Source organism: Pezoporus wallicus, unplaced genomic scaffold (assembly GCF_028554395.1).
Source record: "Pezoporus wallicus isolate ANWC-B61680 ecotype Strahan unplaced genomic scaffold, APGP_CSIRO_Pwel_v1 contig_6468, whole genome shotgun sequence".
NCBI classification, from domain to species: domain Eukaryota; kingdom Metazoa; phylum Chordata; class Aves; order Psittaciformes; family Psittacidae; genus Pezoporus; species Pezoporus wallicus.
In genome coordinates this window covers 304622-329341 of record NW_026640026.1, presented here as the reverse complement: position 1 = coordinate 329341, position 24720 = coordinate 304622, and the positions used below count along the sequence as shown (strand labels likewise).

Sequence of the window (24720 nt, the reverse complement as noted above, 5' to 3'; positions counted from 1 at the left end):
GAAAACTATAAATAGTTGTTAGTGAGTTTTGTGTTGTACATGTACTCCAGCAATGAATGGAGTACCGTAAGAGTCTCTTTTGGGTTCAGTCCTGTTTAAAGTCTTTATCAGTAACCTGCAGGAAGTGAATGGAGTATAGTCTCATCGAGTTTGCAGATGAAATTAAGCTTGGGGACCAATTCATATGCTTGAGGGCAGGATGGCCATCCAGGGTAGTCTAGACAGGCTGGAGGAATTGTCCAATAGAAACCTTATGAAATTCAAGATAAACAAATGTCAAGTACTGAAGCTGGGAAGGAAGAGTGTCGAGTGATACAGGTTGGGACCTGACCAGCTTTGGGGCAGCTTTGCTGAGAGAGACATGCAAGTGGTTGTAGATGGCAATCTGGGCATGAGCCAGCAGTGTGTCCTGAAGAGCAGAGGAGAATAGCATCCTGGGCTGTACTAACAGAAGCAGGCCCAGGAGGACCATGGGAATAATTACCACCTTTCCTCAGCACTTGTGAGACTGGAGTCAAATATCTAGATTTGGACCTTCTGCTCAGTATAAGAGACACTGACAAACTGGCATGAGTTCAACCTTGGGGCATTTACCCTCTGAGGAGAGGCTGAGGAAGCTGCAAAGAGACATCTTCAGGGGGGCTTAACAGCAGCCCCCAAGTACTAATGTCATGAAAAAAGCAAAGTCAGGCTGCTTACAGGCATGGGGAGGGGATAAAAGGTAACGCACAGAATTTGAAACAAGACAGAATCTACCTATAAGATATAAGTAGAAAGTTTTCAACCCAAGAATAGCCAAACAGTGGGGCAGGCTGTTCAGAGAAATTGTGCAATTTCCATCCATGATGATTTGCAAGACGAGACTGTATAAGTAACAATCTGACCTCATAGCTGATTCTGCTTTGAGCAGGAGTTTGGACTAGAGACCTGCTGAGGTTCCTTCCAATATGAATTATTGTATGAACTTACAATAAAGGACGAATATCACTGATACACATGCAAGACCTTTAGCTGTGAACAACAACCTTACTTGATCAAGAAAATAGAAATAATTGTCTGAATAGTGATCCTTCGTATTTTTTCATTAGGTAGTTTGCATTATCATTGCATTTTGGAATATTAATGAAGATACAAAAAATCTCATTAGTGTATAGATAAAGACCCTGTATAATGAAGAACCAGCTAATTTCCCTTTCCATTACTTTTTGCTCATTTCTCTCTATCCTTAGAATTACTGAGGTAATTTGAGTTGCTTTAACAAAGGAAACATTAGACTTATTTTAGAAGCAAGTGTCAATGAGACTTGACGAGATAATGCACCAATTTATTATATTTAGTTGCCTAGGAAATATTAGCTTAAATGATTACTTGTACTAAAACTTGCTACAGTATTAAAATTCAGGGCACAGTGAATAATAGCAGAAACTATAGATCTAATTTTTGTTAATTGTATTAAAAAAAGTAAATTAAAAATCATGTTTTCATGTTTGTCATGGCAGAAAACATGAAGTCCAGAGGTTCCAGTGTGACTTTTGGTTCTACCATTGAGTGAGCTTTGATTTGGCTTTTATAGCCCAGTAACTGGATTCCTTAGTCTATGAAACAAGCCTTTTCAATTAAGCATGTAGAACAGCTATTTGGGTAGAAAGTAGCTTATAAGAATGCTATTCTATTTTTAAAACTTTATTCCACTCTAACAAAACTAAGATTGCTTAATCACTAACATAAATATTTGGAATGCAGAATATTTAGACTAGTTTAAATTATTAACCTGTGTTACATAATGTTTTCACCATGAAGCATAGTGATATCACTGATTATATATTTTCATTTTCTTTTACACACAAAAAGAGTGTTCTTATTTAACAAAATACAACACATTCTACATTCATCTGTTTCTTTTCCTTACATTGACAGGAAAAAAAGCTAGCTAAATGAAGTATAAAGATAAACCCTCTAGGGCAATAAACTTCACGCAAGAGGTTAATATCCAGTATTCTGGACACAAGGTTAATTATTGTAATTTAACACACTAAGAGAACCTACAATAGAGAGATAATAAAAAAATCTTTTGGATTGTCAGAAAACTGGTATGTTTCATGACTATTCTCCAGCTAGGTATCATTAATAGCACAGTAAATGTATTAATATCTGTTCCCTTTGGTTCTTCTGACTAAATTGTCTGGCAGGCTTAGCTCATCAAATAAATATCACAAGGTTTAAAATACACTTTTATGCAGCTAAAAATAAACAAAAAACAAAAAACAGGCTTAACGCTGAAATTGGTAGTGAACAAATTCTTAGAAGTATATGCTAAAAATTCTGATTTTCACTTTAAATCCTCCCTTCTGCTTTATTAGCATTTGCACACACACATTCAACCAGCAGGTCAAAGGAGGTGATCCTGCCCCTCTACTCTGCTCTCATGAGACCTCACTTTATGTATTGTGTACAGTTCTGGTGTCCTCAACATAAAAAGGACATGGAACTGTTGGAACAAGTCCAGAGAAGGGCCACGAGGATGATCAGGGGACTGGAGCACCTCCTGTATGAAGATAGGCTGAGAGAGTTGGGGTTGTTCAGCCTGGAGAAGAGAAGGCTGCATGGAGACCTCATAGCAGCCTACCAGTATCAGAAGGGAACCCATAAGGATGCTGGGGACGGACTCTTCATTAGAGACTGTAGTGATAGGACAAGGGGTAACGGGTTCAAACTTAAACAGGGGAAGTTTAGATTGGATATAAGGAGGAAATTATTTCCTGTTAGGGTGGTGAGGCACTGGAAGGGGTTGCCCAGGGAGGTTGTGAATGCTCCATCCCTGGCAGTGTTCAAGACCAGGTTGGACAAGGCCTTGGATGATATGATTTAGCGTAAGGTGTCCCTGCCCATGGCAGGGGGGTTGGAACTAGATGATCTTAAGGTCCTTTTGAGCCTTAACTATTCTATGATTCTAGGATTCTATGATATTTTAAAAAATAATAAAAAATGGACGACAGTTGTGTCTTGAACAATGAACTTAAAACAAGGCGCTTGATCTTACGAACACTTACTGCATCAATGCATCGCAATCCTGTGTCTCCCTAACCTCAGTAATTTAAGCACCATTTCTGCTACTGGCATTGGATTGTAATGATCCCCTTTTGTGAAACTTCATGCTTCCTTCTTAATGTACAGTGAGCTTCCTCTGCAACAAGCTACATTAAGCAGTAGGCTGTTACCTAAATTTCTCTTTGTATCTTTCCCTATACTCTTCATGGGACACTGGGACATTTCATGAAAATGTACAACCTTCTTTTACATTTTGTGCCCACAGATATGAAGAATAGTCTTTCTGCTCCTTTGTGATTGAAGAAAATAAGAAAATTCAGAGCAGTAGAATGTTTATATAAAACAGTTTAGCTCATATGACTTGCACTAGCTGGAAAATAAGAACAGAAGAAAAAGCAGGTGACTAAAGCAGACTGACTATATAGAGATCATTTGCAATTTGGAAATGAAAATAAATAGTGAGTTCAGTAACTGGAACAGTGATTCCTTTTAGACCCTTCTACTTACTGAAGAGCTGGAGAGTAGGGCAAAATCATTCCCAATAAAATGCATTAGAATTATTCAGAACATAGCAATGGGATGACAAAGAGTAAGAAAAGAAAACTTTTAGAATTAAAAATTATTTACCTCACCTTGTAAAGGAATGATTAGGAACAAGTCAGTAACTCTCTCCAAACTCCCCCTGTAACTTCTCCTCCAAAACCAGATGAACCCTTTCATAAATTTTTATTCAGGGATTACATGTTTGTTAAAGTACTTTGTACTATACTCATAAATCTGACATCCTTTTTCTAAGCCATTACTTTCAGGTGGGGTAATATATAATTAAATATATTTCTGACCTACTGATTTTTTAGCTGAAATGGACTTCACATTTATCAATGTATTAGCAATAACAGCAAACAGAATATAGCTAATTAAAAAACCCACAACAAAACAAACCAGTTAATTACAGTTGCAAAAAGCATATGCTCATGACATTTATTTTGGTGTTATTAATCCTTAACAATATTTTTAATGGTGTTTTGCTTGCACCTTCAAGTTTACATTCAAGAAAAAGAATCAACATGTATAACCCATAGAATGACCAAATAATCCTTAAGTAACACCTGTGGAGCTACAATATGTGCTTATATGCTGAAGAATTGAGTCTTGACAAGAAAATGTTGAAAACCAACTAATTCTTTATTTAAACACATATGCTTTTTCAGTGTGTAGTGGGAGGAAACTGTGATGGTGTTAGGTTTCTTGTTTTGTTTTTCAAATTATTTTAAATTTAATAATACAGAATTAAAAAAAGCCCAACACTTTCAGAAATGTTGGTAAAAACATGGTTAAATTATGTTGCAGTTATAAGCATTATTTTATTGCCAGAAATACTGTAACTAACTCTCCATACAAAAGAAAATGGGTACATATTATCCATTATATCAATTCTGCAAGGAGTGTTATTTGGAGGGAAAAATAAAGTGAGAATCCATAGTTCATTTGTGCACAATGCTGCTATATAATACTTCATTTCCACTTCACTGGAAATAAAACCAGTATATGACAATTTTAACAAAAAACACACAAAAATAATTCCTAAAATGCAAACATAATCACAGACAAAGAGAAGCATTGTCTAAATGGCAGTACTGAACTGAATTTGCATCCAAGCAGCACTTTAGTCAAACATATTCACAGGCATTCATTGTTTAGATTACACATTAAGAAAAAATTCTTTACTATGAGCATGGTGAGACACTGGAACAGGTTGCCCAGTTAAATTGTGTATGCCCCACCCCTGGAAGTGTTCAAAGCCAGGCAGGATGGAGCTTTGAGCAGCCTGGTCTAGTTGAGAGTATCCTTGCCCATGGCAGATGGGTTGGAACTGGATGACCTTTGGGGTCCCTTCCAATCCAAACCATTCTATGTTTTATTCACTTTTTTTCTAAACAGGATTTTTTCCTGTAACCAGGCCACAAGATCAAGTCCTTTCAAAAAAGGCAGTTGAGAAGCTGAAATGATCCTCTCATCAATTTCAACAAAATTAGGAACAGTCTATGCAACTGATTTTCAGTCTGAAAAGGATTTGTTTGTAAAACAACATTAGAATTTTTTTTTTATAGGCTACATCTAGAATTTTTTTTTTATATGCTACATCTTTAAATTTTTAGTTGCAATCCGAGTCAGGAAGAGAAGAAAAAGAAAGAATGAAAGCAATATGCTTCTCTTCAAGAAAGTTTCAAATTTATCTTGATTTTCAATATATATATATATATATATGGGTTTTTTTGTTGTTTTTTTGTTTTGTTTTTTTGAGCTGAATCACTTTGTAGAGATCCTTTAAATGAATCAGGTACTGGAACAAAATAAGAAACCTTCTGTAACTCCATGTAGTTTCATACCCTTATTATGCTGTTCATAAAGTTTACTTTGATGGCATTATCTGACAAAAATATCAAACTTTGGTCCAGAGTAAACCAGTGACACCACTTTTAATGTTAAAATGTACATCTGTGATCTGCATTTATTAGAAGGATGTAGCAAGTTAAGTTGCACAATTTAAACAAGTTGTTGTAAAGTTTGTTTTAATAGCATTATCTGACAAAACAGACGCTGTCAAGAAAGCTTGTGTCTACAACTTCTGCCGTAGGCTTGTGTACCTGTACTGTAGAAAAATACGTATAGCTACACTGTCATGCTAAATTAGATGCTCCAAAATACATCTGCAGATGGTATGACCAGAAACTCAGGTTAAAGTAATTTTGTCATACATTTGTCTACAAAGACCTGAAGGGAAAAACAAAGGTGAGACAACTTGTTGGAAAACCACAGCTTTCAGTTCATAACACTAATCTGATTTTTTAACAAAGCAATAATTTCCCAAGCTACACGACCATCATGACTGCTACTGTATGTCTGACATATTGAATTATAAATGACGCTATCAAAATAAACTTCACTACAACTTGTTTAAACTGTGCAACTTAACTTGCCACATCCTTCTAATAAATGCAGTTTACAGCTGTACATTTTAGCATTAAAAGTGGTGTTTCTGGTGTACTCTGGAACAAAGTTTGATATACTTTGCCAAAAGCTTTTCTAAAACTCCACATTTTACATGCAAATTCCACCCAGTAAATATGGGTCTACTAATCATAATAGAACCTTCAACTAAATTGTTTTACTGATTTAACTTGCATGCTACTCAGTTATTTGGGAGAATCATCTGCTAAACAGCTTGATAGCTCCAAATATTTCACATTAAAATCCATGACAAAATAGAGCTCCTTTTCTACAGTACCTGGACAGTTGTTTACTTACTGGAGATGTTTACTCATTTTGTTTATAGCTGCATTGTTAATATAAGATAATGGTATATATATCAAGTAAAATTATCTAAGAAACCACAGAAAAGACTCACTAGATTTCAGTGATATTTTTATCTCTGATTAAAGTTTTCAATAGCAGACTGAATTTTATGTTTTTTTAAATGAAAAAAAGTATTAAAGCCCCAGAAGTTTGTTAAGTGCTTTAGGATTATTTCTATTTTACTATCATCAGTGAATAGCCTGATTTCAGAATAAGTAATAATAATTAGCTTTGAAATATATTATGCATTGTCTTATATTTTTAAATGTAAATACATTGAAACTGCCCACAAAATAAACAGCAGATTATATAAATTATTTCAGAAATGAAATGTTGGTATACTGAAGTTTATATCTGCTTGTTCAAGAAAATAGCGTTCTTTACCACCTCAATATCATCAAAGAATAGCCTGATTTCAGAATAAGTATTAATAATTAACTTTAAAATATATTATACATTGTCTTATATTTTTAAATGTAAATATCTTGAAATTGTCCAGAAATTAAACAGCAGATTATATAATTTGCTTCAGAAATGAAATGTTGATTTATTGAAGTTTATTTTTAAACATGTTCAAGAAAATAGCATTCTTTACCACTTATATTCTCAGACTGAAAGAAACTGCAGGTTGCATAATTAGCAGCAAAAAAAATAGGAGAAATTATTCTGCTACAAAAGAAAGTAAAATTAATTATATCAACAGTTTGCAACTAAAATTAATACTTTCCTTCAGCTACAAGTTGTTTATAGAATCATAGAATGCTTTGAGTTGGAAGGGACCTTGAAGATGTAGTTTCAACCTCCCTGCCAGGGGCAGGGACACCCTCAGCTAGACCAGGTTGCTCAAAGCCTCATCCAACCTGGACTTGAACACTTTCAGGGATGGAGCATTCACAGTTTTTCTGGGCAACCTGTTCCAGCGTCTCACTGGCCTCACAGTAAAGAATTTCTTCCTAATATCTGATCCAAATTTCATTTCAGTCACCATTTCCCCTTGTCCTGTTACTCCATGCCCTTGTAAAAAGTCCCTCTCCTGATTTCTTTTCCCCAAAGTAGTTTTCCCACCATGCTTTTTGAAAGCAGAATGGGCTTTTAAATTTTCCTTGCCAATTTTTTTCTTCCAAAAACTAGTGCTTTGGGTTTTCAAATAATTACTTGACTAAAAAGCAACAAAGAACCCCCCAGAGCAAACAAAAAAAAGACCAACCCAAAACCAAAACACACCCCCCCAAACACACAGAAAACCAAATTGTGCTAGATTATCAGAATTATAATTAAGAGCCTTAAAGATTTTTCATTTGAGAAACAGTTCTGAGAAAAAAAAATTCTACTTTTGTAAATACAAGTATTTAGAACTTGAGTTAGACTTCAACTAGGCAGCAAGTCTCAAAAAAAAACAGTTACAGTCATTAGTTTACCTTCTGGATAAGAAAAGCATTTATTTAATATATTTTCCTTAAGTTTTCAATTGGTATATATCAATATAACTTTGTTCTACTAGATTAAAGAGCTATCTTCAGTCGGCTATCTTTCCTCAGCTGGGTATTTTGAAACCATGGTCAAGTCATTATGATTTACTATTTAGAATTAAATGTATTGATTACTAGGTACTAATGTTACCTTATCCAACAGAATGTGAAAAACTTGAGGCAGTGGCGTGCACATCCCATCATTCCATTCAGGCTTTATTGTTAAAGAGTGTACTTTGGTTTCTACAACATTCTTTCTCATGTACCAATAAGGCCTTTGGATACTTTTCTAGGTAATGCTTGCAAACCATCCATGCAATTAGATGCTACTGTCATCATAACGTTTCTATCTGTCATAAGACAATGTAATGTTTCTTGGTTTTGCATTTATTAACCCTGTGAATTAATCTTCCAACAAGCTTAAGTTTGGCACATAAAAACATGTACGTGTACATTCACGAGATTAAAATCTGTTAGACACAGTGTCAGATCAAGTAACTGAATTAGCTGTATTAGTAAGCATAAAAATAAGCATAACTAAGCATAACTCCACAGATACAAAACCTAAAAGTTAAAGCCACTGAATCCTTCTTGTTCACAGGCATTTCTTTTTTTTTAAATTGGAAACTGTGGTCCATTTGCCATATGCATAACTGTAAACAGAAAAATCTGTAAACAGCATGCTTCAGCCCTCATTGAACATTAAAAATGTCCCCAAATCTCAAAAAAAAAAAGTTAAAATTTACAAGAAAAAGATGCTACACACTGAAAAGTGGACTAACTTTGACCTCAAATGAAGTAGGTATTTTGACAGTGGCAATGAACTAAGTTGCCACATAAAGTCTATAATATCTCTTAATTTATAAAGAACTGATTGGTAGTCTATCAGCCACAGTGTATGAAGTGCCATGATTTACCTGTAGATTACTGAACAGTCTGAGCTATTTTCTGTGCCTGCAAAAATACTTATAGAGTAATTCTGTCATGGATGGGAATGTGACCAATTTTATAACCAGTAAGTGATGGTCAACAAATACTGTGCGATAACTTTTTCCATAAAGCCTGTCCTATACCACACCAAATAATAATGTTTTTCCTTCACATCTATGCAAATTTTGTTTCAGATGATCAATATATAGTTCTGCTAGTAAAGAAGTAAAATTCACACAGTACCATTTTTAATATATTTTCATATTTTCAATGAGAACTGCCAGTTTTCTTAGACGTGGATGGATAACTTTTTCCAAATATATCAATGCTAGCATTTCTTAATGCTTTTCTATTAAAAAAAAAAAAATGGAGGGATGCTTTATCCTTGTAAGAATCTAAAACAATTCTACACCTGAATGTTTTTTAATTATTTCTCTTCTGTCAAATGCATTTACCATCCCAACAGAACAAGTCTTTAAAAGCAGATAAAAAGAAAGGCTTCTGAACTCACTTTGTTAGAACTAGGCTTTTCTCTCAGACAAAAGGTGAGATTGAACACATCTTTAGCACTTAATACAAGCTCAGCTAAACACTGCATAATTTCCTTTGTTTATGATCTTTTTTCTTTAATTTTGAATTTACAATGATGGGAACTAAGTTTGAAATTAGTGTTTTGAGGAGGGTTTTGTCTACTGACTAGCACCTAGAGCAATTTCAGTTTCAACACATACACACATGAAATACATTTGCATATATTTTTCAGTAGTCTTCATTTTTATGGACATTAATTAAATGTCAATATCACTATGGCTAAGAACAAACAAAATAGCTTCTGTATTAACATCTGTATCTAATAAATCCATTTATATATATATTTATATCTTAGTTTGTGGTGTAAGATCTTTCCCCATGCAAGCTATCACAGTTACATTATGTGCATTTCTATAAGTATTTTTGGGTGCAACATGTCCTTGAAATCATCAGTAAACCACTAAAAATTCTCTTCCATTTAGAGAGCAGCACATTGTGCAGTGACTCCTAGTTTAAATAGAAAGCCTATCTGTGTATTGTACCTTATAAGATCAATGAATGCGATGAACATTCCCCAGCTTGTTTGAAAAGCATTAATCGTCAGATGTCTGTCTAAGGCTATTTCAATTTAATGAAACAGTTCAGATATTTTGTTGCTGACTGATTTTGTTACTGTGGTAGATCAATAACTCTCCCTGCCTGACAATTACATACTGAAACATATCTGGACCCAGAGAAGCATACTGGACCTTAAACAGAGATGTAGTTCATTTGTTCAGTACTTAAAAAAAACTTTGACTATATCATGGTTAATTTACCAGGAAACTGTAAAACAAATATTAAAACGGCAGCCTTTGTCTTTCATAGGGCCATAGTATCTTTGTTACTTTCAAAAACTACATTGTAATCCTAGAGAATTTTAGGTTTTATGGATGAGTCATTAAGCATGATACAACCCAAAATCTTCACTTTTCCAGCAGTAGTTTATGCATAAAAATCTATATTAAGAAAAAAAAAAAAATCTGTGTTTTATTTAATTTTTTTTTAACAGAAATGCCTGGCTGGGGATGGGCTTGGAGAGTGAAGAACAGGGAAACAGGAAAACTAATCCTCTACATAAACACAGTATTTCTCATAAACTCAGTGAACAGCAAAACTTGAGCTAGCAGCTACTTTTTTCATACACAATATGACTTGCACAGTGCTTGCTTGACCAGTGGAGTTATGCTTACTTGAAGAGTCACAGTTGACCTGCAATCTAACAAACTTGCATGCTGCCATCAGCAGCATGTAATAAGCAGTATCAGTAACTGCAAGAACAATTTTCTCTTTTAAAAGAACTCACAACACATTATATTTGTTCTATTTACAACACTGTCTTCAGTGATGACAGCATCCATCTCCTTTGTACATAAATTTTGATTTTATTCTATTTAATAACAAATATTTATAACCAGGAGGAAAAAAAAAGTAATGTCTCACAGGCAAAGGGAAGTTGTGACCAAAATAACCACCACTATGACTATTTAGCAAGTTTGTTTTGAACATTAAGTGATTTTTGTATTTTGACAACTGTTACTTGACAATCCAAAACTATGGTACTTGATGAAATTTTTCAGTTATAAAAGAACCCCGCAAGACCGATATTTGAGGCATTTTTAGAAATTAGTAAATATTAAGTAAATTTTATGGAAAATCCTAACCACTAATGCAACCTTTCTGAAAGCAGCATCCTTAAGATTTTACTACCCCCACCAAAGAACCTAATTCTTTGTAATACAGTAATTATGCTTAAGAAATTTTGTGGGAACTATAAATCTGTGTTTCTTGATTTATCTCAGCAGACAAATTATAAACAAGAGAACAAAACATGGATGTCTATGCAGAAAGGCGTAACTCCATGAAAAGAAGGAATTTTAAATAGCAAACATCTCATTAATGGGCATAGCATCTACAGCTTTGCATGTCTGTAAATCATTTACAGTTGTATAAAGCTTAGTTTCTTACCCCCTACTGTGTCTGTTTTGCAATGTTCCACTAAGATGCAGATCCAGCAGCTCAAAGATTGCCCCATGGAGTAAAAACAATGCTTCATTTACTCCCTATAACATGACCTGAGCCCCTCTGCCAAGTTTTCTTTCCTTTCTCCCTAAACAATATCTGCATATCTCAAAAGCAGCATAAAATGTAAAAAAGTGTCAACAACTTTCAACATTCAGATTTTTCTGTTTTCCTCAAATGCAAACACAAGATATAAAGTAAAAACAAGTAGGAGAGACTGCTTTTTCAACTTTAAGTAGCTTATTAAGGAGCTGAAGTGCACTATGTGGCACCAAGATAAAAAAGGAAAGGCAAACCTCGCATTCTGCTAAAAAAAAACAGACACATTATACCACAAAAATAAAGCACCAGAAGAATAGGGGGAGGGGAGGAAGGGGGAGAGAGAAAGGAAGGAGTTAAAAAAAAAACAAAAGCACACATCAGTATTTCTTCATGCATATGTTGTCCCTTCACCTTTCCTCCACGTTCTCATCCGCGGCTCCGTATCTACACAGCAAGCCCTTTATCAATGCAATAATAAATTCATATGTGCAACCATCTGCCTAGCAGATGGGACAGGTGCTGGGTATTGTCAGTCACCAACTAAAACTCATGCTTGTCATCATCAGGAGCTAATAGACTCTAGGGCAGGAGGTGAACCACGTACACAGCAGGAACAACAGCATGCTCTGCCATGTTTGTTCACTGTGGCTCCAGGGAGAAAGGGGGAAGTGAAGGAAGGAGTCAAATGAAATAGGAAGATTGTTCATCTAACTTATCATTCTGTAGCACACAGTAAGCTTTACCTCTGCCTGCTGCCAAATGTTACCTCTCCTGTGCAGCACATCCCTTCCATCTGAGGATCACATATTTGTACTCTGAAATCACACATCAATATTCTGAAATTTGTCAACATGTGAACTTATGAGCTAACACCTTTTTTTTGTTTTTGTTTTTTTTTTTGTTTTGTTCTGTTTTGTTTTGTTTTCCAAGTGTGACCAGGAAAAAATTATAAAGGCAAGTTGTCAGGAAAAGGGGTGGAAGTGGGCTGCTGAAGAAATGACATTAGCTTGTGGCAAACATGCAAAAGGACCGTGTAAGGGAAGAAAATTTTCTTTTTTTTCTGAGATCTGAATTCCAATACTCATCTCTTATCCAGACTAGCTAACACTGATTTTCAAGAATAGACTAATTTTTAACTCCATAGGTTTACACTTCTATGTGTCACTATGTGACTGTCAATAAAAAGTCAACATTTACTGTAAAGAATTCCCACAGAGATCTGGAAAACTTCATAGCCTATGCAATGTTTCTCACTGAGGTGTCAATGAAATCTGCTTGTGACTTACTGTCCCCACAGTACATGGCCAGAGGATATGGACTCTCTTATTTAGCACTGTTTTTACAACTACAAACCTGGTTCTTGTAATCTGAAGCAATTATTTTCTCTGCACATTTAACTGATTGATTACAGAGAGAACTTTCCACTTTGAAAGAATACATTCAAAGCATAAGTCTTAACTATGAAGTTATTTCTTCTGGATGTTCTTTTTTTTCGCAGTACGAAAAGAACAATTTCAACTGCTGTTTTGTTTTTGGTTTTTGGTTGTGTTTTTTTTTATTAGCGTAACTTCAAAATGTTAACTGAGTTTTGAAATTAATATAATTTTCATCACACTAATTTAACATTACAATGGACAATCAGCTTTTTAACAAAAAAAAAGATTTCTTTACCCAAAGCCAAGGTATCTTACTATCCTTTAAATATAGTTTATAGCAAATAGCATCACCTGAGCTTATTCTCCAAATATGTGTTTCTTAAGTTGTAGATTTGATACCAGTTCTTTATTTTGATTTTTTTTTCCCTATTTAGCAATCCTGGATGTTGCAGAAAGTACATCTTCTCCAATGGAGATCATGAATTTTGTGTTTGAACACAGGGTAGACTCTTTCGTTTTCAAGTTAAAGATTGTATTCTTCCACATTTTCTGCACATTCATATCACTAAGGTTAATTCTGCTTCAGAGCACATCTTTACTGGATGGTATGATGACTCACCAAAAAATAATGTTAGAACATGTATAAATAAAAAGAAAAATGTAGATGAGAGCTTAACCATTTTAGTGTTTAAACACAAGAAAACTGAAAATGATAAAACAGTAATCAGTTTCTAGCCTTCCTCACATCCTGATTGCTCTGTGGGAAGCTCTACTTGAAAGATGTAATATGTGAGCAGTCTTTTTTGACTGCCAAATATCTACATGTTCATGCAAATTTCATACATACATAAACACAGGCATACACAGAAATATCTTGTTCTCTCAAGATGTTTTGCTGCTGATTTTTCTATTAAATATATTGATTTCAAAAAGCCTACAACCTCCAAAGAAAAATATACAACCACCAACTGGTAGCTGATGCAAAGAAGAAAGTAATCAGGGGGAAAAAAGAAAGAAAAAAGGTTCCTAGATCAAGCATCCAGAAGTTTATTATAAACAATAATAAATACAGAAACATTTTAAACCATGCAAAACATTTAATAGTATGTTAAGCATTTTCCTACAAGCAAGTCTCTTCAATGCATGTTTAAGCTTTTTCTGTTCTGTTAGCTCATAAACATCTGCAGCTAATGCAGATTCTTCAATCAATTTGTCATAAAGCTCATAAGTATGCAGGCCCTGACTTAACCTCATATTGTTGACTTCTATGACCGAGAACTCAAAAGCTTGAAATCTATACCAAAAAGATGAGAGCCAGCTGTTAACCGTGTGAATTTCTCAGCCCATGAAGGAATATATATATTTTTCTTTATGTTATATACTCAAAGCAACACAAAGACATTTAAAAATAAAACCAGAAATTGGATGCCTTGAATTCAAAATGGGAAAAGTTAATATTATGAAATTGTTTCACTTTATCTGGGCCCTGTAGCATCTTTATAAAGTAAATCCAGAAAATAAGGAGAAACCAGCAAAGAGCGAATCATGAATGGAGATGGAAATTATTTCCATTGATTTTCACTGTCAAAGGAGTTTATAACACAAGGATTATATCTATAAAAAGCAGATCCTGATTCATCAAGAGGCTGTATACACAGGCCAGGCAAAGTTTATTTCTCATCTTTTAATTATGAGCATTTTCCTGGTGGCTATTACTACAAAAAAACAACAACAACAACAACAACAAAAAAACCAAAAAACAGCAAATAAAAAAAAATAAAACTAAACACCCCAAAACACACAAAAAAATCCAAACAAAAATGACATAATACATATACATTACAGAAACTGAGGAAAAAACTTGAGGCTAGTGGTATAAACTCACATACAGTGCTAACAGTGTACAGAAACAGTGCTATCCCTATCTAATATACAGACCTTCTAATGTATATGTAGTAACTCCAGTGTATTTTTGTGTTTTCAAGTAGAATTAAAATACCACTGCGTTGTGTTACACAAAGCATACAGTGAAAAGCCTTCATGTGCTGTCATTTGAGCAAGTAAATTATGTAATAGTTATTCTAATAACCATTGGGGTATTTTTATAAAAGTCTTCATAGAACAGGACAGCAGAATGTTTCACTGTTTAGGTTTTGTAGCAATTTTACTCCCTAACCTGCTAGAACAGCCTGAGCTGGGATCATGGTGATTGCAGTAACTGCTGTGCTTTCAAGTTTATCAGAGTATAGTGCAACGGCTGATTCTTTCCTATTTAAACCTAAGTCTTCACAAAACTGCAGCCACAATAAATAATCATTGCTCTTCCTAAGTTTGTAGATAGCTTCACTCTGCAAGATAAAGACTCAGACACAAGGCCTGGTTGTGTCCTCGTTTACATTTATGTACATTTCCAATAGCTCCACAAAGGCCAGTGGAAACTCACTGAGCTAAGTGTCGTAAAGTGTCTTGTGAAGTTAGACATGAATTCATGTTTTTTGTATAATGAATTGCCTCATCCACAAGAAAGCATGAGGAATTGGAACGATTCATAATATGCAATAGTAAAGCACTACGTGTCATTTATTTAGTTATAAAGCAGTGCTTTTTTGAGGGCTGTTCCTTGTCTCCTGACTCAGTTACATTTTCTATTTCTATTCCCTTTCTACTTTATTATTAAATGGTTGCAGTTTTACTGTCTTCCTTAACAACAGGATACAAAACAATAGGATTATGAAGGGTGGGAGCAAAAAAAAGGTTTGAGCCATTGACCACAACTCTTTTCATGAGGCCATCCAGCCAGTTCTTTATCCACTGAGTGGTCCACCTATCAAATTGATGTCTCTCCCATTTAGAGACAAGGATGTCATGTGAGACAGTGTCGAACGCTTTGCACAAGTCCAGGTAGATGACGTCAACTGCTCTACCCCTGTCCATCAGTTCTGTAACCCCATCATAGAAGGCCACCAAACTGGTCAGGCAGGATTTCCCCTTAGTGAAGCCATGCTGGCTGTCACCAGCCACCTTGTTTTTCATGTGCCTTAGCATGCCTGGTTCCCTTTGAGCATGAGATTCCCTTTGGGAATCATATCCCCAAATACCACATCCCTGCAATAATATTTAGCATCCATTTGTCTAATTATCATTGTTCTATTTCCTAAATGGAAGTAGAATACACAATACTTGGGAAAAACAGCAAACAAACAAACTAGCAAAGCCCTCACAGCACCTAAGGTGAACTGAAAGGTATAAAAGATAGATACCCAGATGTGAAATTCAAGACCTCTAATATGCATATGTTTAAAACAGCTAAAAGAAAGCACAAGCAGATGTGTTTAAATGTTCTGTCCTCTAGGTGAGGGATCCCTTTGCTTTGTGTGTTACACAGTATAAAGCAAAAGTGACTACTGCTGGGGACTGAATTAGCTGCTATAGCCAGGTTGATGATTATATGCTGTACTATGAGTGATTAATTGTTTCCAAAGATATTCAGCATCAGTTTACAATCAAATTTTTTACCAAGAAACAGCCTGATAGTCTATCACCTAGTAGTGATAAAGAACTGCAAGCAAAAAATCACAGTCGGACGTTGGCTAAGAGTGGAAGGGACCTCTGAAGATCACCTTGTTCTATCCCCCTTCTCAAGCCACCTAGAGCTGGTTGCCCAGGGACATGTTCAGATGGCTTTTGAATATCTACAAAGAGGGGTATTCCACAACCTCTCTGAGCAAAATTCCATACTATAACATTATACAGCCTCATTTTTTTTTCACTCCAAATGCATTTTTCACAATTTTAAGTCGATTTGCCTGGTATAGTTTATCATTCCCAGTATTCTGGCTTTATAAAAAGATCCTTTTTATTTGAGGAGGGAAAAAACACACATTTATACTAGCTTAAGTATTGTAATGGAAAAAAAAAAAAGTATGTAAATCATGATTACTTTACCCTTAAAGAAAAAACTAAGAGCTACAAAACAGGAAGAAAGCTGAGTGAGAAGTTTGTTGCACACGTTCTATCAAAATAAAGCTAAACATTAAATCAGCCTGCTGCAAGATAGATATTAATTTCCAAATTGTCCAGCTATAACTATCTTACTTAAAGGGAAGAGTTCACAATAGAACTGCAGGAGGAATATGGTTGGTAAGAAAAGTCTATTATTATAGCATGAACACAATTTAACTTTACTACATGAGGCATGGCAAATGTTCAAAGCAACATTTAAGATCCTTTTAACTAACAGTTATATAGCTCAATTTATTAAAAAGGAAATAACAGGTCAAATCACTTAAAAAAAGATTATGTATGAGAGTTTATTGTATAGCTAAGCAAGTCAGATCTAACCAGAATTTAAGTCTGGCATGTGGCCTGCAGAAAATCTTTTGAAAGTGTATTGGTGAAACATATGCTATGAAACAGTACTCATACAGTAGAGTTTGACTAAAAGAGATATTTAATGTGTTGCAAAATATGCAGGTACTTCCAGCTTTTGTGTATATAGATTTATGCTAGGGGTGGGGTGGGAGAATATTTTAAATGTTTTGAAAACAAAAACAAGAATTCTGAAAACTTCATTAACAAAAAAATTTAAAAATACTTTTACAAATTTTATAAAGCATGGATATAATTTTGAGATAGGATGAAGAATGAGCCTAAATCAGAAAGTAACAAAACTTCTAATGAATATTAATGAAACAGTAACAGATACTGATGTTAGAAGTGTTTGAGAAATTACAACTAGTTCAAGATTTTCAAGGCAGAAAATGGACTAGATAAGACAGAAGCTGAGAAGAAATACTAGATCAACCATGTCAAATTCTGGGAACGGAACAGAACAGTTCATGTTGAAAAAAAAAAGAAAGTGTGCACCTGAATTATTTCTGAACATATTCTGGAATAGCATAACTCCTTAATTTCAAAACCAGCTGATGTTGTCCTGTAATAAAAACTACATCATTGCAGTTCAAAACTTCAGGCTTTTAAAAATCCTTTTACTTTCTTTTTCCATGCCAACCATTCCACGGATCTTTTTCTATTCCATCAGACAAATATTTAGTTGCTTGTTTTTCAAAATAGGCAACATGAGGACAAGATTATCATTTTAACCTAGAGTTCTGAGCCCATTCTGGTGACTATGTTTTTTGAACATTTTATTTGAAGCTGTACATTTCCAATTAATATATAAAGCTAGTATATACCCCGAGAGGCTTGCTGTTCCCTGCATCTTCTCTTACAGAGGTAGAAAGCCTGCTTAGCTCTTTTCAATGTTTCAAGATAAACAGTGAACATGCTGCTACTGATTTTCCTATGATATAAACATCTTTGCAACAGCATAGAAATAATCACTGCAGCTTTACATCTCAGATTAAAACTACAGATCAGAATAAAATACTTTTAATTAATTAAGGACTCCCCAAGCCTTCACAAGAATGAGAATGTGTCTAACATACACTCCTGAACTTCACGGGCAATTGAATTGATAAAGGAAACAAATGAACAAAAAAGCATAAACTGCTTAAGGTGGGGAGGGGGGAGCAAAAAAACCTAAAAAATCTGAGCAAAAGAAACAAGATTGTATGTTTTGGTTCATAACATCTGACAACGTAGGTACATTGCTACAGCAAATGTCGTTCACTATCTAAGCACTAATAAGCAAGAAAGTCAAAACCAAACCGCTATGTTCCAGAACATTCACTAATTGTACTCAGATGTAAAACCCCTCTAGAAGCCTCGAATCATGTAAAAGCATGTAGACAGCTACATTACAACAAATCAGGAAAAGTGCTTCTGAAGTTAAAAATAGATAACTTGTGCTCAGAGCCAAGCTGATAAATAACCAAGATCATACTAAAACAACCACAGAAATAACATTTTAAATGCACCTTGTTCTTATGGAATTGAAACATCTTAAGGGGAAAGACTGTGATACAATACATGACATCTAATAAAAAAGAGAACAGCAAAAATAAACAACTCTTCCCCTTACCCTGAATCTGAAAGACTTTATGGACATGAGATAGTGTGGAGAGCTTCGAAAAATACTAAAAATAAAAGGATTTTATATAGTTCGAATGTGGGTCTATTATACATGAATGCTAAATATTAAATTAGACTAAGATAAATTCAATGTCGTGATATTATTTTCATGCAATGATAAAGAAAAATACCATTCTTTACCAGCTCCTATGACTAAAACAAAACTGGAAAATATTCATGCAGGCCTTTAATTTAAATCACAGTGTCAAGAAAGCAGTAGGCTATGTCTGCAGCAAACACTGATATAAACGTGATGCAAGGCAGTGATTTATAACTATTTTTGTAGAGACTTTCCTATGATACTGAGAATTATTATTGAAAATGACCTCATCCGCCTCCTGTTGAGGTTTTTTTACTCTAATACTTTCTTCAGATCTTCATGATTTGCATATGCTGACACTGCTCACAGTATAGTCAGTTGCAGCCAGTATACACACGCTTGTACCCATGTTATTATAATATACCTATTCAGAGCACTTTGGAATTATTAAAACTTTATAACATTCTCTCTAGTCTATTAGTTGTTAAAATATGCCTTTAATATAAAAGATTTTTTAGACTATAGTGAAGGACTGATACGGGTTGTATTACTAATATCATTATAAGTAAAATGTTAACATCTGAAAGGAAAACCACATTATTTATAATTCATAAAACAGATTTATAAAGTAAATGTATTTATTATTAATAATGTTTTTAGTATATCTGCTATTATACTACCACCTAATGGTAAAATATAATTAATATAGCCCACAACTATATAAAGACAACCCCTGAAATTCCAACACTTGCAACTAGCAACTTCATTTTCTCTGTCTTTTCTAGGTCTCTTATTTCTGCTGCTGTAAGAAATGCTTTGTACTCCTTCATTCATACTTCTATCTTTTCCTGCATTCTTCACTACTCCAATTACATTTCCTAGTCATACATAATTAGAGAAGCATACATCATTACAGATAAGGTCATAGTCCATATTCAACAGCATAGAAATGTCCTGTGTACATAACTAACACTAGCAGTTGCTTTCAGCTATAAAACTTTCTTTCTACTGAAATAATAATTTTCTTTCCTTTTTATTTTTAAGACATATGTGCTTAATTTTGTAGAAAAGGACCTATATAGAGTGTTGAGTCTTGCTGGACAATTTGAGCAGGAGCAGCAGTATATCCTTGTGACAAAGAAGGCCAACCATATACGTGGATTTACCACCAAAACCATCAACAGCAAGTTGAGAGAAGTGGTCATTCTCTGCTACTCAGCATGCTATAGGAGGATACAGGTGTCCTGTTTCAGGTTCCTTAGTACATGACAGATATTCATTTACTCTTTTGTCTCAGAAGAGGCATCAAAATGATTAGGGGACTGAAGCATGTGAGAAATGAGGAGAGACTTAAAAACTTTGGTCTGTCTAATCTCAAAAAGAGAAGATCAAGGGCAGATATCATTGCAGCTTTTGACAACCCAAAAGAAGATGGAGACAGACCGCTCCTGAAGATGTGCAGAAAAAAGACAAGAAGCAAAGGACACAAGTTGCAGCAAGGGAAATTTCGATTGCATATTAGAAAAAAAAAGTCACAATGAGGGTAATCAAATATTGGAAGATGTTACTGAACAGGTTGCAAAATCTCCATCAGTGGATATTCTTGAAATTTGACTGGACAACACCTTGAACAAAATGTTCTAAATTGGCCATGATTTCAGGAGGGCTTTTAGTTACCACATGCAATGGGTTGTGTGTCATCTTAATAGGCTGTTTTAAACCATTCATCAAGGATTTCACATGGAGAAAACTATCACCATCACTTTTCTGAATTTCTCCTTACTTTCTCTCAACTTACCACTTACATAACGCCTGAAATGCAAACAAAATTTTTGCCCAGGTTTTGGCTAGGATGATTCAGCACTGTTTGCTTCAGCATGAAGATTATTTGCTTTTTAACCTCATGTTCATCACATCTTTAGATTTGATACAAGAAAGAATTTTTTTACCGTGAGGGTGATGAAACACTGGAACAGGATGCCCAGAGAGGTGGTAGATACCTCATTCCCAGAAACATTCAGGGTTGAGTTGGACGGGATTCTGAGCAACCTGATGTGGTTGAAGATGTCCCTGCTCATTGGGGGGGGGGGGGAAGGAATTGGACTGCAAAGATCCCTTCCAACCTGAACTACTCTATGATTCTAGGATCATATGATGACAACATAGGGAGTGGAGGGGGGCAGAAAATCACTGCATAAACAGAGCTAATTTTATTTTGTCTCAACAAAAAGAAATAAAACACAAAACATACCCAAGGATGGAAAAATCATTTATGAAATGTATTCCTTAATAATGCAAACTGTAGGTTTACCCTCATCTAAACAGAACACAGATGAATTAATTCTGCTGCATATTATTTCAACAAAAAATATTTGATTGTGTTCATGGTTGAACACACATTCTGAAGACTGCAATAACCAGAAAAATAAAAATATGGCACATAACCAATATTTTAGTTTCATTTTAATTTCCATTTTTTTTGTTTATAGTTATTAATCTGTATTAAAATTAAACCTTCAAATTAAGAGTTTTCTTGATTTATGTGGGGCACTGGCACAGGTTACCCAAAGAAGTGGTAAATGCTCCATCTCTAGTAGTGTTCAAGGACAAGTTGGACAGAGTCTTGGGCAACATGGTCTAGGGTGAGGCATCCCTGCCCATGGCAGGGGAATTGGAACTAGATGATCTTAGGGTCCTTTCCAATCCTAATCATTCTATGATTCTATGTGCTAAAGCTCAAATGTGATTAATTTGTCAACTCAAGAGATTACTACTGCAATTACAAAACATGTACCTCCGTTTATGTATTTTAGTATGAGGGAAATATACTACTAACAATAAACACTTTCAGAAGCTAAGAACTAAATTGAATACACTTGTCCCTCTTTCTCCAACTCTGTAACCAACCACTGAAGTTCTAAATGAAGTTCAAATTAAATATTCCAGATCACACAAACAGTATGTATACATTAATAAGTAACGTACATATAATTAAAATCTGCATAGTCATGTGACTGAGACATAAATTCAGTTTTTTTTTTAAAAGACTAATTATATAATATTGGAAAGTGCTAATCAGATGATAATACAAATATTGAACAGTATCATCATCATTTTAAAGAAAAGGGCTACTTAGATGAATAATTATAGTCAAATTAAAAAGAGCTAACTTAAGTAATAATTCATTTGCATTTCAGCTTGAATTTTTCATCTCAGGTACAATTCTAAACATGGCAGAAATGTTAATCTGTTCGCTTAAATGTTTTTTTTTTCAGTTTTTTAATCCCTGGTTTTAATCTGAAATCAATCTGAAGGCTGTCCTTCTTGTGCACCAGTGCCTTCAAAATTCTAAGGGAGCAGTTTGTCCTATTGTGTTGATGTCTGTAGAAGATGCTTTGGTAAGACGGCGTTCTGGTTTAAGGCTTCTGCTGCATCCCTTGGCTTAAGGTTTTTCCTTTGCTGCAGTGCAATAATGCTTGTTTGATGGATTAAGCATTCTGACACTTTTAAAGCACAGTTGTGATGTTGTATCCTGAGTACAGTATGCAGAACTACATCAACTGTTACTAGTAAAAACTTAAGACTTATGATCACTTTTGTTGAATTTACCTTTCAGTCCACATAAAATAAATGAGTTGGAATTAACAGGTCTGTCCTTGCAAAAGTGACCAGGAAGTCTGACAAAGTAATTCTCTGGTAATCATAATTAGTCTCGAAGTCCACTGACATGAAAAGATTCTTACTAGCATTAAGCCCTAGGAGTAGGCATAAATCCCTTACAGTAAAATAATAGTATTAATTAAGAAATCTTAACTAACAAGAAGTGTGTTTTTTCTTTGTTTTGGCTCTTTTTTCCTTTTTTTTCCTTTTTTTTCTTTTTTTTTTTTGTTTGATTTGTTTCTTTTTTTTTCTTCTTGTTTGCATTTTTATCCCGGATTAGAAACACAGGTCGCCAAAAATTATGTGTACATGTACAAAGCGCATATACACACTAAATATTGAATGCATATCCACAACTGAAAAATACTACCCACATCTTGCTTTGGAGCTGTGTGTGGAAAAGAACAAATCACACTTGTCAATTGTGAATTTGGAAATATTTTATTTTCAAAGATATAGGTTCTCACAACTGCATGCAACTCAAAATGAAAAAGCCTGACGTGGGGGGAAAAAAGCCCAAACCACCAGTCCCCATTAGTAGAAACAAACATTCCAGAGTTTTACACATGGGTCTTGAAGCTTTCAATCTCACAGCAGGGACAAATGTTGATGAAATGACTTACTGCTGGAGAAGCAACACTTGAATAATTATGAAACAGGCATGCCAAGTTCTGCTTGCAACATGTGTGCATGTTACAGCATGTTTTGTAAGTATGCTAGTATTTCTGTTTTGAGTCTTTGTGTACTTGTCTGTATACATGCAAGTTCTTGGACATAGCAGATCATTTAAAAAAGTCACTATGGTGAGTTATACATTATTACAGAAGCATGACAGTCCTTTCTACGTACTGCAAATTCAGAATTTTGAGTATTCAATATTGGTACCATTAACTGCAATGAAACAAGCTTCATTATGACATGGGGGATATTTTTGATTGGTTAGTTGGTTTGGTTTGTGGTGGTGATGCTGGGGGGTGTGTTTTTTTTGGGGTTAGTGTTTTTTGTTTTTCAAAGAAAAATATTGGTAGTTATATTCTTACAGCTACTACTGTCACATTCTTTGAAACCAAAGTTAGTATTGCTAGCATTTAAAGTTCTTATATAAGTAAACTGCTCAGAAGTTTCTTAATCATCACAGATTTTTTTTTTTTTCAAAATTTTATGCATTTAGGTCTACGCATACTAAGAAACATCACTTCTATCTTGCAGCAAGAGAGTATTTAATCCCATAAACCAAAGAAAGTCTCAAAAATTCAGTTCACAGGATGGTTGTGGACTAACACAGAAGCACAGAACCTCTTAGGGATAAAAAAACACCCAAAGCAAGTCCAAATTGATGAACATATGTGTGACAGTTTACACATCTTTGACATAAATGGCCTGATAACTGTATAGAAAAGCAGAAGAGGTCTGAACATACTAATGATCAGCTGCACAAAAGGAACACAGACAAGAGCCAAAGACTAAGATCTGAAAATACAAGGTGTTATAAAACCAAGAAACATTATGTGCCTATAAAAGTGGACAAACAGAATGGGGCTAAATGCTAAGACAATGGTCAAAGTATGCACTAGACTGACAGCCTACAAATAGCACCCCCCATATGGCTTTTACCTCAGTGCTCTCCCAGTCTAAACTTCCCCTCTAGCTCTCAGTTTGAAACTTTGAGTAAGAGGAACCTGTAAAACAGGCTTGAGTTCCATTCATACCCACTCTCAGTGAAGATCTCTCTCAGCCAGTACACAAATATTTAAAGACACAAAATTTAAACAGCAGTTTTGGTTCAGGCAGCAACTGCAGTGCATATATTCACAGAATCATGGAATTGCTGAAGAGGAAAAACACCTCTGTAGGTGTTTCCCTCATCTAATCCAACCCACCTGCTCAGAGCATGGTAGTTCCATGTCTAACTTTTACTGGGGAGCACAGACCTTGACACAGCACTCCAGATATGTCATCAATGCTAACAAGAAGGAAGGATCTCCAACCTCAACCCACTGGCAATGTTCTGACTAATATAGCTAAGGATGCTTTTGGCCATCTTTGCCACAAGGGCACATTGCTGGTTCATGTTTGCCAGGACTCCCAAGTTCTCTTCAAAGACGCTTTCCAGCTGGTCAGTACACAGATTGTCCTAGTGCATGAGGGCTGATCTTCCGCAGTTGCAGAACTT

The 24720-nt window shown here is 34.8% G+C and overlaps 1 protein-coding gene across 7 annotated transcripts in view; it reads right to left on the bottom strand.

The window, feature by feature from the left end:
- PCDH7 (protocadherin 7) overlaps positions 1-24720 on the bottom strand; it is a 287165-nt gene that overhangs the window by 43121 nt on the left and 219324 nt on the right. The gene's annotated exons all lie outside the window — the stretch shown is intronic.